Below are 16,945 nucleotides of genomic sequence, written 5' to 3'. Positions count from 1 at the left end.
TCAACTACATTCATAGTTTGGTCCTATGCTTGTTCCTTCCCAGGGCCTTGGACCTTCCACAAAGCAAAGTGCCTTACCCCTCTTAGGACTAGAGGGGGCTAGAATGGGAGGGTGTGTGGAGGGATGGGAGGAGGGGAGGGAGTGTGAATTTGGATTGGTATTTTTTAAAATAAATAAATAAAAGAAATACTCTAGAGAAGTAGTATATTATTACAATTCTTTATTGGTTGTCAAATTTGCATCTTAGCTAGTTTACCAAATACCAATTTGGAATGTCATGTACCAAGAATTATGAATAATCTGATAGTATGTGCAGTAGATTAAAATCATTTTTCTTAAACATGGCCAGTATGGCTTCTTTTTACTTCCTTTGTTCCATAATAGAACTTCATTCCTTTAACCCATTTTCATGTATATCATTATGACTGAAATTTGTGTTTTCTTGAACAGTCTGTCCTTCTGCATGACATGTTCCACTTTATGACACCATCCTGTTTGAGACTTTGCTATCATCTCTGAATCCCCCATTTTGTCTCTTTTCAAATCTGATCAGTATTCAGGTCGTCTGTGATCTATCTCTTCTGCCTTGCCAATATGTGTTCCCATTGGTAGTCTCCTTCCTAACAATACTGACAGAGTACCTAGTCACTGTCAGTTTGTAGCCTGTGACCTCTCTGATCCACTGTCCACTGTGTTGTCAGATTTAGTCTCCCTCGATGCTTCATTTATTATTCTCCTTAAAACATTTTAGCTTCTATATGGATAAAGTTTGAACTCAATAGCTTTTCTTCAAGACTTTGCCATCTACTCCAAACTTAGAGCTGTATTATCTACTCTTTCTTGTTTACAAGCCAAGCTAAAACACTTCTTAGTTTTTTACTTGTAAAGTAAAAATTATTTATTTTTTCTTATAAAGATCTCACAAATTTGGGCCCTATTTAGATAGTTAAAATATTTTCTTATTGAAATAATAATTCATTTCCTGTGATGACTAATGGACATAAATAGGATACAATGAGACCAACAGCTTTAAAATTTTGAATTAACTCAAATTCCCTAAATCTTACATACAATAAAAGAAAATCCAAGCAAGAGATTGTCATAAGATTTAAATAAGAATGCATATTTTAAAATATTTAACATGTTCATCACTTATCTGCTTCTTAAAAATTATCGTAAGTGCTCCTCTTAGTAATTTTCATTTGTCATCATCCTCTCTCTATTTTTTAAAATCCCAATAGTATTTTCACTGTGCTCAGATGGACCCATATAGACCTTCAGGAGGGCTCTGACTCATAGACGAGCACTCGGGAGCTGGTGGTGGGGACCAGATGGGGGAGCTGACACCTTCCTGCATTATTTATCATCATTTGATCACCTACTACTCTGTAAGAAGTGAATTAGACCTGGTCGTTTAACTTTATACTTCCTATAAATATTTAAACATATCTTCTGCCTTCTTAAACTGTAAGGATTTGGAGAACTATGCTCCTTATCACTTCATCTTCGAATCTCCCTTTAGTTGATGTCTTAAACCTAGTGGGTATAAATGAGTGAAGAAATTAAATTCCTGACTAAAAATATTCACCCTCTTATATTCCACTTTTTGTCTTATCCCCATATTTCAAGATTAGTGTACTGGTAAGGCTGGAGGAAGGGTTTGGCTCTTTCAGAACTTTTGAGTCATGTAGTAAACAGCATCATGTGAATTGGGATGCCAGTCATAAATAATAGGAGAAAATTATTCTCTTAACTTTTGCACTTAAACGTTCAGGCTTAATGTTGCATGGCTGTAGGTTTGAGTTTTAATTTATAAAGTTTCCATATTTTAATTATGTCTAGATGAGTAAGTGAATGTTCTTTATATGGATCATTACCTGTATTAGCAAAGATGTACTGTAGTAAAACTTAGACCACATATTTTTCACTGGCCTGTTTCTAGAACTGATCTATTGAAGTTTTATATTAACTTCCTAGATGGTTTATGAATTTTAAATATAGAGTACACCATAAATTTCTAACCTCTCTTGGTTCCATGAAACCTATATGATGGCCACATATGTATATTCTCAGAAGGGCTCTACCGATGGAAGTGAGTTAAGGGCTCAGGAGGCCAGTACCATGAGAAGATGAGGAAATGGGCATTTTCCCATACTTCTTTACAATTATCCAAGTGTCTAGCACTGTGCTAGGTGTTATGAAAACAATAGAATGTATCATGCCAATATTTTCTCTAAAAGATAAAATAAAAAAAGATAGTTGTGTTACAGCATAGAAATATTTCAATATGCATTCGGCACTTGTATGCCAGACTCTATGTATATAATATTATATCTTATTATAGTTGATTATTGTAGTAAGAAAGTGTGAGACAGACTACTGTCTATAGATTAGAAAAATGAAATTAAGCTCAAAACTGAAGTCATTTATCTGTGGTTGCAAAACCAGCAAGCTATAAAATTGCAATTTAAATCTAGTTGCTCAACTTGAAAATAAATTACAGAAGATCTAAGCCATAAGTGAGAACTACAAACTATAATTGGGAGATTAAAGAGAGAAATTGGTCTCACCCATTTGTGGCATAAACTCAAATGTTTTTGTGCAAGAATTTGAAATACCTTATAAACTATAATCATTTTAATTATTTTTCTGGAATAAAGAATAATTATAGAGGACAATATTATGAATATTCCTGTATCTATTTCTCAAATATGATATATATTAGTTAATTTGCTTCAAATTTAAAAACAAAATCTATAAATATACTTAAAGGTTTGAGTTCTTCAATTCAGTTTCTTTTCTCCCTAGAGGCAATCATTCTTTTGAATGATAAAAAAAAATAATTTTTTTTAATTTAAGATTTTTCTTCCTATACATAGAAAACAAAAGACACTTGTAGTGTCCAGAGATGGCAGTGGGTGGTGATTTTAGAAATCTCTGTTCCGGTACCCACCCTATTCCATAGAACAGGTAATTTTTCTGCTTTATGTACATTGTTGTGCAAATGCTGTTTAAACACCCTTCTAACCAGTTTACTGCGCGCAAGCCTTTCCAGCAGAAAATAGTCTTGTCACCATGGATTAAAATTTAGTGCATATGTCTTTATGAAGCTGTTTTAGACTATAAATATGATTATGATGTTTTATACTTGAAGATGTTTTTAACGTGTTGGTTTCACAAAGCTAAAATTTCAAGCTCTTTATTTGTATACTAATCCAGGTATTACTATGAAGGTATTTATAGATATGGTTCAATTTTACGATTTTAGCATGATATGGGTGGGCCTGATTCTGTCTGTTGACAACCTTTCAAAACAGATTTAAGACTTTCCAAGGGAATAATTATGGTTTTGTGTAGAAGTTTTAGCCTGTGCTTGTTCCTCTGTGTTCCTACTAGATCCAGTTTCCTCTCTCCCCTGAAGTAGTAGCCACTATTCTGTGACGGCCCATGCTACAGACTGGCATCCATGCTTGCACACATCTTGTAATGGGCCTCTTAATGTTTACCTCTCCTTAGCTCTGATATCCTGACAATTCTGACACTTTACACCGTATTAGAACTCTTGATAGCATGTCTTCTCTTTATCCCTCCTTGTTTCACTTTTTCTCCATTGCTCTTCTGAGTTTAATTCCTTTTAATACAATTATTAAAATGTTATTTTTAGTTGTTTATCTCCCATCTCACATTGTGGTGGTTTGAATGAGAATGACTCCATGAACATATATATTTAAATGCTTGGGCCCCAGTTGGCTGAACTGTTTGGAATAGGTGTCGCCTTGTTGGACACAAGACATGGTCTTGTGTCACTGATGGTGAACTTTGATGTTTCAAAAGCCCATACTAGGCTCTCTTCCTGTGTCTCCCGCTCTGCTTAGTGTCTGCAGATCAGATATAAAGTGCTCAGCTGCTGTCCCAAAGTCAAGCCTGTCTGCTTCCCACCATGGTGGTTACGGACTAATCCTATGAAACTGCAAAAAAGTTCCCAATTATTTTCTTTAATGAGAGTTGCCTTGGTCATGGTATCTCTTCATAGCAACAGAAGAGTAATTAATACACATTTTTAAACTGTTTTATTGAGCCAGGTGGTGGTGTTGCACACTTTTAATCCCAGCACTCGGGAGAGAGGCAGGCAGATTTCTATGAGTTTAAGGTCAGTCTGGTCTCCAGAACAGACTCCAAAGCTATACTGAGAAACCCTGTCTCGAAAAACAAATCCAAACAAATAAAACCCAAAACTGTTTTAGCTTTTAAAAATATAGTAGATTTCAAACACATTGCTGAATTAATAGCCAATAACCATCACCCTTTATTACTGATTAATATATTATATATAAAAGAAGCTTGTAAACCAGATCAAACTGGTTTGTTAGAAAAGGGCATAGATTGATAGGCTATTGTTAAGGGCTAGAAGAGGAGAGCAAAGTATATGAGTGTCTGTATCTGGCTTAGAATTCCACAGATTTTAATTAGGATCCACATTTAAGCATGTATGACCCTGGGATAGTCAAGGAGACCTCCCCAACCAGATTCATTGTTTTTCTTCAGAACTTGCATTGCATCAGTCTACTGCAGAAGAGCACATATGTAAATAGGGAAATAGAACAAGAGTTCCAGATCCCGCTATGGCTTTGAATGATGAGCTTCAACAGTCTGAAGAAGGAAAAAGGTTCTGCCAGTGACCATATCTCCAAAAAAGTGTTTGTCTCCCACCCTCATTGCTGCCATTGCCTGCCTATAGCTCCTCACCTAACGCTGGGGCCTCAGTAGCCTTTCTCATCTGTTCCAGAATTGTAGCTTGTTAACCCTTTTGCTATGATGGGCAGATAACCAGAGCTGCTGTGAGCTCATGTGTGCAGCAGGTACTCCATGTACAGCATTTCACAGCACTCCCTTCCGTCCTCTGGCTCTTCCATCCTTTCTGCCCCCTGTTGGATGAGACATGTAGGGAGGGAGATCGGCATAGATGTCCTGTCTATAGCTGAACTCTCACAGTCACTTATTCTCAGCACTTGGACCAGCTGAGTTTCTGCATTAACCACTTTCTAATGTTCAAGAATCTTTTCACCAAGTATGAGTGCTGTACAACTGTTTAAAAACAATTATTTAGAAGGCATTTGATAATATGACTGTTTAGGAAAACAGCAGTGGGTTCCTCATGAGGACCAATAATCTCCTAAGCATGTTTTTTTTTCTAAAATAAATTTTCAGTGTCAAGCATGAGTTGCCTTTCTGTTGAGTAGGTAATTCTATCAGAAAGCTGTTGGTTACCCCCCACCATGTCATGTCACTATTGCACCAGTGGGCACGTCTTGCCTGGCAGGTTGATATTATAGTATACAAGTGGGTAGGATCACTTATGTCTTTGACCACCAGGCAGATAACATAGTACCTTCTGGCACTTTGAAAGCTATACAGCCAAAAGATTGTTGCTGGTCAGTTCAAATTTTGTTTCTTGCGTCTTGCAACCTGTTTGTTTGTTTGTTTGTTTTTAAGAGACAACTCTGCTTTGATTTTCTCTGGGTGGGTCTAGTGCAGGAATTTTATTTTCTAATTTATTGAATATAATAAATGTAGAAACATGTCATCCCCCTCACTTACTGGTTATTCATTGGTACAGTTAGCATAGGGAAGATGACATAAATGATTGATTCTTTTTACTCAAGATACTGAATTGACTTTCTGTTATCATTCAGAGCTGACCATTTTTTTTAAAGTATCAATATGAATTGGGGGAACTAAATATTTTTTATGAATTCCAGTCAATTGTGGTTGTTTTCCTTTTTTAAAGCTTTTATTGCCCTATCTTTAATGTATTGGGACCTCTTGCAGTTCCCCTCTAAGTGCTGATACTGGTGAAGCTAAGTCCTAGCATTTCATTATGTTTCAGCATCTCTGGAATACAGGGGAAATGTATTGACAAGTTTTATACTCACTTGGGGGTCATTATTTATTTGAGCACTTTTCCTTCCTAGTGGTATTAAGATAATAATACATATATAGTCTGTAGTATTTTAGGATTACCAAATACCTTATAAAATTTAAATCTATTCCTAGCCAGGTGGTGGTGGCACATGCCTTTAATACCAACAGTCAGGAGGCAGAGACAAAGGCAGGTGGATCTCTGAGTTCAAGGCCAGCCTATTCTACAGAGTGAGTTCAAGGACAGCCAGAGCTACACAGTGAAACTCTCTCCAAAATCCAAAATAAGAAAAAAAAAGAAAAAGAGATTCATTTATTGTTTAAATTCTGAGACATGTTAGACAATATCCTACATCTTATTACATCATCTTTAAGACTGGTCTCCAAGCTTACTATTGTCAGGGCTATAAAAAAGAATGTTAGGAGTATCCCCAGTTTTTTAAAGTCTAGGCTCAAAGGGGTTTTGTAACTTCTATTTATAGGCTCCAGGTTCCAATTGGTAAATTAAATCACATGATTTCAACAACTGCAGAGTCTGGAGTATGTGGTTGTTCTGTTATCTTTAGAAAAGGCGGTGGGATAAATGTACTGATGCTTTAACACCTATGACTTGGTTTCCTCATCTATAAAATGAGAATAATAATAACACTAACTTTATAGGGTGGCATGAAGTATTAAATAGACTAGTGCTTGTAATGTTTCATACAGTACCTGACATGACTGTGGTTTTAACTTCAGGTTAATTATGTGATACCTACCACAAGTGACTTAATGTTATCTCTTAAACTGTGCCAGATAAGTGTTAGCTATATCATCACAACAGCCATGTCCCAAACACATTTTAATATGTTCCAGGCTTAAATATGGTTATCCCTTAAAGGTATCCCTCAGAGCATGTACAGATTTAAGAGGCACAGGACACTATGATAGATATACGTATCTATGGTATAAACCATTTTTAAAAATAACCTTCCTTTGCCAGGTTCAAGAATAAGGATATTCAGGAAGAACACTCATTTATAGTCATGACTTAGATTTTGCTTTCTCCTCAAGGAATCTAGTTCCATGCTTGTCCCTAAGAGCTTCGTAGATTGTTAGGTGTTTGGAGAGTGGTCTACTTCTTGACTATTTCAGAATGCTTTTAAAAGTTTCCAGAAAACAGTGTTTGTTGATAAATCAAAATAATCAAAAAAAGATTATTAGTGAAGCTGCAAAAGTAAGAACAAGATTTTATGCAGTGATGCCAACTGTCATCCCACTTAGGACCACACATCATAGATTTCAGTGCTTTTCAGACATCTGCTCTCTAAGTCATATAAAACAGCCGTCCTGTCAGCAAAAGCCCTGGCAGAAGAGCCCCACTATTCCAAACATCACATTCCCATTCCTGGTGCCGCACCATTCTCCACAGCTGTGTGTGTGTGTGTGGAAGTCACATAACTCTCTTACAGGATTAGCTCCTGACCTAGCACTGGAATACAACTTTTCTAACTCTGTGGCTGGAACTCTAGCTTCTTTCTACATTAGCTAACCATAGCACCAGGGCAATGCTATCCGGGCACCAGCACTCCTGATAGAAGAGCAGCCATTATCTTTTCTATGTGGATCATGACTATAATGATCTCTAATGGTCTTGTGTAGATTCTTAGCAACCTCATCTAGACTTTTAGAATCCTTGAAACTGTACTCATTCTTCATGAAAATTATCTAAACCCTTAACATTTCAAGATTGAACCCAGAGCTTGAGCTTATTTCAAGCTGTTTGCCAGCTTTCACTTGAACCTAGAAACCATTGTTGTCATTTGAACTCTTTACCATCTGCCGATTGAAACCAGACTTTAGGCTGGTCTTCCAGGCTTATTTAATGACAAGAGATTGAACCCAGACCTCATTCCTGACATCCAAAACTCTTACCATTCGAGAATTAAACTCATTCCCAAATATCGTCCAACCTCTATGCCATTTTGGGACTAAATTTTAGGTCTTGGGACTTTTATCTGAGTTCCTTACAATTTCTAGATTTAACCCATGCTTCTCAAGTTATCAAAGCATTGTATCAATTGGAGATTGACTGCACAGTACAGGCAGACAGCCAAGCTGTTTAGGAGTTAGATATTGAACCCAGGCCTCACTGAGGATTGTCTTCCAGTTTTTGTGCCAGCTGGATTTCCAGCCCAGTCTATGGCTGCCTTCCAACCCTCTTATTGATGGGGGAGAAACAGAGGTCCCCAAATGATTTTAAGCATTCTGTCCCAAGGGATCAAACCTATCCGTGGTCATTATCTAACTTATTTACCAGCTGTTGATTGGACTCGGCTGTCAAAAACCAAGTGGAAAGATTGGTTGAAAGCTTATTTATCTTTTTCAGCTGCTAAAGGTCTTGAATGCTGATGGTATTAGTAGCTCTGGGAGCAGTGCTTCTCAAAATGTGGTTCTACCACCCCAAAATCACCTGAGGCTGCTCACTAAAAAGCAGATTTCTGGGTCCTATCCCAGATCCTCTGGCTCAAAATTGTTAGGCCCCTGGCCATGGAACCAGCATCTTTAGCAATCACTTTAGATGATTCCCATGCATACTGAAATGTGGGAACCACTGCCCTTGAGTGAGGTCTCTGATATCTGTTGGAGAACAATCCCAGATCTCTCAGCTGCCATCCAGCTGCTCACCAGCTGGGCTTAAGATGCAGGTTCTTATTAATGCACTCTATCAGTATATTGCTTTATTGGCTTGGATGTATAAGCCAAGTTTTTCCTAACAGTTATTCAGTTGTGCTAGTTTATAGAATGGGGCTCATTCCCTGTTTCAAAAGTAATGGGTGGAAGGGAGTCTGTTGATTTTGGTACAGCATACCAACTTTGCCATGGGGATTTTATTTCCCACTCAGAGAGGACCTCCAGTGCTGTGCCTTGCACTAGGGAAAGGACACTAGAAGCCCCAAATGCATGTCATTCAGGAATGCACCCTTCCTCGAACATAGGAAGGTTAGGATTTCTGTTAAGGTGAAAACTAGATTTTTTTTTGCTTCTCTTCAAGAGACATGTTGGCCAGGGCTAGAGTGATCACTTACTCACTATGCAGGAGACACTAAGTGCAGCCTACCAGTACTGCAAAGAGAGAGAGAGAGAGAGAGAGAGAGAGAGAGAGAGAGAGAGAGAGAGAGAGTCAGATTAACATGGAAGCTGGTACTCTAAGTTTCTTGGCCACCCTACCTCTTACTGTTCTCTTGTTCTTTCCTCCCCCAATGTAAAACAAAATCTGAACATTTACAAATTATTATTTTATAAGGAGACACAGAAGGGTTTAGAATGAACTAGATGTTAACATCTGGAGCAGACCAAATTAAGACATAAGAACTCATTACTGCAGCAATTACTTACTAAGTCTGGGAAATTTAAACCTAAATATGAGTTGAAATTTTTCAAGCATGCCTTAATATAAAAATAACTTGGAAAAAATCAGCGCAAACTATTGTAAATCAAATTGAATGTATGTCTTCTATTGAAAATGCATGGCCCTGCTTCATTTCCATTGATCCTGAGTTGGAGAATCATCTTCCCTGGGGCCAAAATATGGCCTTTGTTTTTGGCTAAGGAGTGTTAAGTTATCAGCCATCCAGTGCAGACTTCATGTTCAGGAACAGTTGACCAACATATAATGGACTGCAAAGTTTTTCTGTGTGTGCCTTTATTTGGTTAGGCTTGGTGGGTTTTATTATTATTACTATTATTAGTAGTATTAGTATTATTATTTCTTTTTACATGGTTTTTAATTTTGTTTTCTTGGTTTTGGGAGATTTTTGCCATTATATCGAGTCTTTGATTTATTGAGAAATAACTTAAAGTTGGATGGAAAGGGGGTAAAGGATCTGGAAGAACTTGGGTAACAGGAAGAATATGATCGAACTATATTTAAATTTTAAAATTGTTTTAAATAATAAAAATATAATTTAAAAAGAGTATGTTATATAATTGTCCTTTTCTTATATACAATATAACTTTTTGTTTCTTAGTTAAAGAATATTTAATTATAATAATAGGAGTTTTATTAAGAACCCTTATTGATACCTATATGAGCATTTTTCCTGTAGTACTAGATTTTATGAGTTGTCAAGAATTATTTTTACAAATTTAGTGCCCAAGCAGGAATAAGCAAGTATTATTATTAAAGTTCTCTTGAGAAGCAGATCAAATGGCTTTTATGTATATACACATATATGAGTACATACACAAGTATATATGAACATACACACAAACATATATATAGTCACACATATACATGTACAGAGATAAATTTATGTACAGAGATAAAATTTATAAATTTATGTTTGTTATCTCTTGTCCTTTTGCATGAGTGAATAACATCAAAGATTTTCTTCATGTCTCATTGGCTAGAATTTTATCACATGTATGCAGCAGAACTTATCCAGAAATAGGAATAATGAAATGACAATAAAGGATTTAGGCCAATTGGTATTCTGCTCCGAGGATGGTACCTGTCTCTTACAAGCAGCATTCTGTTCAGAGAGGGGTAAATAAAATGGATTCTGATATCAAGGAAGTGAATTGATTTTAGGTTGAGAGATGAGAAAAAGACTTTTCAGTATGTCTCATCTTAGCAGAAAGCTTAGGGGCAGAAGGAAAATAGCCTAGCTCAAGATAAAGGAAACAAAGATGTGTTGCCGTCTTACCTAGTTTTCTAACATTTTCTCAAATATTTATCCACAAATCTATTCCAGTTCCAGCTTATGATGTACTCTCTAAGTGTTGTGTTCTTCCCTTCTCCCCTCATTCTTTTTTTAAAATTGTTTTTATTAAGCTGTATGTTTTTATCTGCTCCCATCCCTTACTCCCCTCTCCTCTTCTGCCCTCTTTTGTGACCTCCATGCTCCCAATTTACTCAGGAGATCTTGTCTTTTTCTCCTTCCTATGTAGCTCCATGTATGTCTCTCTTAAGGTCCTCTTTGTTGTCTCGATTCTTTGGGGTTGTAGACTGTAGAATGGTTTTTCTTCACTTATGAGTCAGTACATAATATATTTGTCTTTCTGGGTCTGGATTACCTCACTCAATATGATTTTTTCAAGATCAATCCATTTACCTACAAATTTAAAGATGTCATTTTTTTACCGCTGAGTAGTATTCTATTGTGTAAATGTATCACATTTTCTTTATCCATTATTCGATTGAGGGAAATCTAGATTGTTTCCAGGTTCTAGCTATTACGAATAATGCTGCTATGAACATAGTTGAGCACACATCCTTATTGTATGATAGAGCATTCTTTGGGCATATATCCAAAAGTGGTATTTTGGGGTCTTGAGTTAGATTGATTTCCAAAGTGGGTGAACAAGTTTGCACTCCCACCAGCAATGGAAAAATGTTCCTCTTAACTCACATCCTTTCCAGCATAAGCTGTCATCATTGTTTTTAATGGCTATTCTGACAGGTGTAAGATGGAATCTCAAGAGTTGTTTTGCATTTCTCTGATGGCTAAGGATGTTAAACCTTTCCTTAAGTGTCTTTCAGTCATTTGAGATTTGTCTGTTGAGAGTCTCTGTTTAGGTTTGCACTCCATTTTTAATTGGATTATTTGTTCTTTTTATGTCAAGTTTCTTGAGTTCTTCATATAATTTGAAGATCAGTCCTCTGTCAAATGTGGGGTTGGTAAAGATCTTTTCCCATTCTGTTGGCTTCCATTTTGTCTTGTCTTGTTGACCAAGCTTTACAGAAGCTTCTTAGTTTTAGGAGTTCCCGTGTATTGGTTGTTGCTCTTAAGTGTCTGTGATACTGGGGTTATATTTAAGAAGTGGTCTCCTGTGCTAATGCATTCAAGTGTACTTCCCACATTTTCGTCTATGAGGTTCAGTGTGGTCAGTTTTATGTTGGAGAAGGGGGCTGGTTGTTGGTTCCGGGCTGCCTGGCTAGCTTAGACCCTAAATAATCACACAAAACTGTATTAATTAAATCACTGCTTGGCCCATTAGCTCTAGCTTCTTATTGGCTAACTCTTACATATTAATTTAACCCATTCCTATTAATCTGTATATCACCACGAGGTCATGGCCTACCAGCAAAGTTTCAGCATGTCTATTTCTGATGGTGACTCCATGGTGTCTCTCTGACTCCGCCTTCCTTTTCCCATTATACAGCCTAGCTTTCCCCGCCTAGTTCTGTTCTTCCCTACCTAGTCTAAAACTTAAGCTGCACTATTACTATGGTATAAATGATACTTCCTGCTTGCCAGCCCAGTCCAGCATGATGGAGCTGCTCACACCTCTGAGAGCCGTGCACACAGCCCCATTCTCAGGCACATAGCCAGTCTTTGCCACCATTAAACAAGCTGCAGCAAGCTGCTCACAAACCCCATCCAAATGCTCCATCTCCTAAAGAGTCAGAGGTCATGCTGGCAGCAAGGCCCAGAAAGCCAGCATCTCAAAATGGTCGCTACTGAAACAGGGAAACCTCCCTTAAGGGAGCTGCAGCACACTACCAGCAAACAGCAAGAAGCTGTATTTAACTATGCACTGCTGTGTCTAGAATTCCTTTTCAAGCTTTCTCAGATTTTATGTGGATTTTAGTTCACCACATTGGCACAAATTTGTTGGAGAAGGGGGCCGCTTGTTGGTTCCTGGCTGCCCAGCTGCTTAGACCAAAAAATAACCATACACACACAAAATAATCACACTGTATTAATTAAATCACTGCTTGGCCTATTAGCTCTAGCTTCTTATTGGCTAACTCTTACATATTAATTTAACCCATTTCTTTTAATCTGTATATTACCATGAGTTCATAGCCTATCAGAAAAGTTTCAACACATTTATCTCCGGTGGTGGCTCCATGGTGTCTCTCTGACTCCACCTTCCTTTTCCCATTATAAAGCCTAGCTTTTCCTGCCTAGTTCTGTTCTTCCCTGCCATAGGCTCAGCTCAAAGCATTTCTTTATTCATTAACCAATAAAAGTAACACATAGACAGAAGGACCTCCTACACCAGTTTTATGTTAAGGTCTTTCATCCATTTGGACTTGAGTTTTGTGCATGGCAATAGATATGGATCTATTTGCATTCTTCTACATGTTGATATCCAGTTATGCCAGCACCCTCCTCTCATTCTTTATAGGAGTACCTTTTTCCTCCAAATAAACTTAAGTCACCTATGCCTCTTCTCGCATCTTTCAAAATCTTTGAACCTTCTCAGATTTATAAACTTTAAAGAGCCTTGCATCTCTCTTTATTGTAATTCTCAGCAGAGGCTGGGATGTGATTAGATGAGTAGTGCCTACCATTTATACTGTTGGTCTCAAGGACTCAGACACCATATCCAACTATTGTCAACCCCCACCGTGCATCATGGACACATGAGAGTTTTACTTTATTGAGCATCCTTCATTCCAATCAGGTTGACACAATCATATCACAGCAATGACAGTACTATGCAACTGCCTTTTAAAGAATAGCTTTGATATGAAAAGAAACTAATAATAATCCTTACTTCCTGTATCATAGCTATATTTGCAATCTTAATATATGCAAGGCAGTGTGTTCAATGCTGGAAGTACAGAATGGAGCAGTCAGACAGGTTTATGATGCAGTTAATGAAGCCTAGACTTAGCATCTATTATTCACACAGGTTCTTGTTATGGTTATAGTACCAAGAAGTGAAAAAATAGCCAAGTTGCAATCAGAATGCATTTCTGTGCAAACATTTTTGGTAAATTGTCTAAAGACATTTTGGAAAGTACATGATATTAATCTCCAAAACTGTAATAATCTAAGTTCTCTTCTCATTCTAAATAAATGTATGAGCTCATGTATAATTTGGTATTTGTATTTTTATATTCTTAACAAAAAATTCCCTAAATTGTATTAGTTTCAAGACCCACAAAGTCTGGATCCATCCCTGTGTGCAGCCTTCTACAGTCTTACAGAAGAGGTATGTGAGTGACAATTCAGTACACCTGGCCAAGTTCTGCAATAGAGAAAGACACTTGATCAGCATATGAGGCGTAAAAGATGAGGAAACCTGGACTTGAAGATGCTAAGAATCAACAGGACAAAAGCAAGAACTCTAGCGGGAGGGTAATAGGAATGAATGTCTTTAGGCCAAACACAAAGTTAGAACATACTGGTTGCTATAGAAACACAAATCAACTTTGATCATGATTTTATAGAAAAAAAGTATGAATTTGGGCTAAACTAAAAGGAAAGAAATCTTTTATGGTTTTCCTTCATCTGTTCGGACTAGAACAGAAAAGATCAATGAACTAAATAGAACTTATTGGGAAGTAACAGAAGGTGGCCCCAGATAAGACTGTTAAGAAAAGCATTTAATTACAGTCAATGACTTGAGAGAATAGGTCAGATAAATGGATTTTGTCTTCTGTATGCAGCATGCTTTGAAGAATATACATATATAGACATATAAGTATTTCTTATATATTGTATAAGAATATAATTTCCAAGTTAATCTAAAATTATAGGTAATGCTATTATTTTTATTTTTAAAGATTATTTTAGTATATGGAATAAGCCATGAACCAATGCTTTTATCCTTCCTAGCTGCCAGGATTAAATGCTAATTTGGTGGGTTTCTGTCCAGACATCTATCTGTGTATATACAGATATGTGTGTATACACATGTATTCATAGATACACACCAAGGGAGTATTTTTTAATTCCCAGTTTGAACTATACTTAAATTATTATTTATCATCTTGTTTTCTCATTTGCCAGTTTATTATTGCCTCATTTATATGACAACAAGATGATCAATACTAGTTTCTACATGTTATATTATATTAATAGTACCTTTATTAAAAGGAAATCACCATGAAAAAATTTGCAGAGTCATAAAGAATATGTACATTGAATCAATCATTAAGTTTAAGTAACTATCAACTCATGACAATTTTTTTTCATTCTATATTGCCATCTTGTCTTCTACCCACTTATGAGTAGGCACTAAGGCTGTAACTATTTTTTTAAGCAAATGCAACTAGTGTGAATATATTTATAAATAAAAGTATCTTTTTCTATTTATTGCCAAAGCCTGAGTATTAAACTACTGAAACAGAAACAAGTAAATTTCAATTGCAGTATTCTCTGAAGAAACCTGGGAGGGTAGATGTCTGGCCTATAACTAGATAACATGAGAAAAACAAAGCAGAAAGCTGAAATCTGGAATGTGGATGTTTTGTACAGCTGGGGACTCAGTTTTAATGGAAACCGGTCATTAAAGATAAAGTGTTTTCGTCAAGATGAACTCTAGCTTGTAAGTCATGCTAGTAAACTAGAACTTTAGAGCTGTGCAGCCATGACACTAATTGGAGATTCTTAAGACTGAAACTTTATGACACCTTTGAAAGATGCTCTCAGTATAATTATGAAAATGTAATTTTTTATATAGATTGTAAAAATTAGGGAAATGTGAGCTCAATTTGAGATAGCCCAGTTTGTGCTTATTTTTTGTTGGTGTGATTTATCTGAAGATTATCAGATGTTTCCATTATTCTGACCTAGTTATAAAATAACATGCTTTACCAATAAAGAAAACGTTGTTTTGATTTGGTTTTTATGACCCACAAAAATGTATCTTTTTAAACTCTCTTAAGTATTTGTTAGAAGGTTTCTGACACATTACTCTCAATTCCTAAAAGATCCCAGAATTTAGAGGTTTTAGTTAAATGTAACATGTTACAAAAGGGCATCATCTTACTATGTGAACTATTGCATTAACTGGAATTCTAATGCCCCAGTTACTGAAGTTGGGGGAAAAACAGAACCAAGTTCAAGTACTATGTCTCAGACAGAATCACTGTTCTTAGAGCACTCTTGATGAAGGAAATTGGGTATTTTATAATAGAAAACTGAATTTATAGTTCAAAATGGATGGACAAATACAGTACCATTCACGGAAACGAGGGGCTTCTGAGAGGGAAATACAAGTTTTATGTCTTGATAAAGTTATCTTTGAATATTCTCAGTTCGAGACTGAAAAATTGGTTGGAATCAGAGTTAGCTGGTGGTATAGATTTTTAGAGTACCTAATTTAGAGATGTAGGTTGAAACCATTTACTTGAGTTATTCATTAGAGACTGAAAAAAACTCAAGGGGGAGGAATATGTCTTAGAATATGTCCTTGACTAACAAATGCACAGAAAGATTAAATGAGGCTGAGTAGAACCTGTCAAAGATGAGACCCTTGTGAAAACAAGAACTAGAAGAGGGTATGCAGTGTTTCCAATGTCTTTCTTTTTTTTCTCTTTAATAATGTATTAAGGGGTGCAATGGAAAAACTTATATGGGATTCCCCTCTGTATGATATGAATATGTATTACTACAATTGGTTAATAAAAACTACTTTGACCTATGGCAGGGCAGAATAGAGCTAGGTAGAAAAACTAAATTGAATGCAGGGAGAAAGAAGGCAGACTCAGGCAGGTGCCATGTAGCTGCTGAAAGAGAAAGATGCTGGAAACTTACTGGTAGGCCACAGCCTCATGGTAATACATAGATTAATAGAAATGTGTTGATTTAAGATATAAGAGCTATCTAGAAATATGCCTGAGCCATCAGCCAAACAGTGTTGTAATTAATATAATTTTAATGTGATTATTTGGGCCTGGGCGGCCAAGAAACTAAAGTGCAGTTTCTGCTTACAAAAACAAACTCACAAATTTAGAACAAGGTAGATGCCACTGCTCATCCAGCTGCTGCTCCCCTATTGTTCTGCCCAAGGGTGAAGAGGACCAACCTCAAGCCACCTCTTTGCTGCCTATTCCAGCTCTGACCACCCAAGAGAGAGTTTGAGGTCCTTCTCCTCCATTTTATCTGGTCACATCTCCAGAGAAAACCATGCCCATAGCAAGTCACCCCAAAGTCATTGGCTAATTGGATTGAGCTCCCATGAATTTCCCCTTTTTTTTCCAATTAAGAAAGTTCTAATCCTAACATCAACTATATACGATAAGAACTATCAAGTATTGTCCAGAAGAAAGAAAAGGCACTAATATAAACAAAAATGAAAC

The sequence above is a fragment of the Microtus pennsylvanicus genome, chromosome 5 (assembly GCF_037038515.1).
Source record: "Microtus pennsylvanicus isolate mMicPen1 chromosome 5, mMicPen1.hap1, whole genome shotgun sequence".
NCBI lineage: Eukaryota > Metazoa > Chordata > Mammalia > Rodentia > Cricetidae > Microtus > Microtus pennsylvanicus.
Note: the sequence above shows the minus strand (reverse complement) of the source record.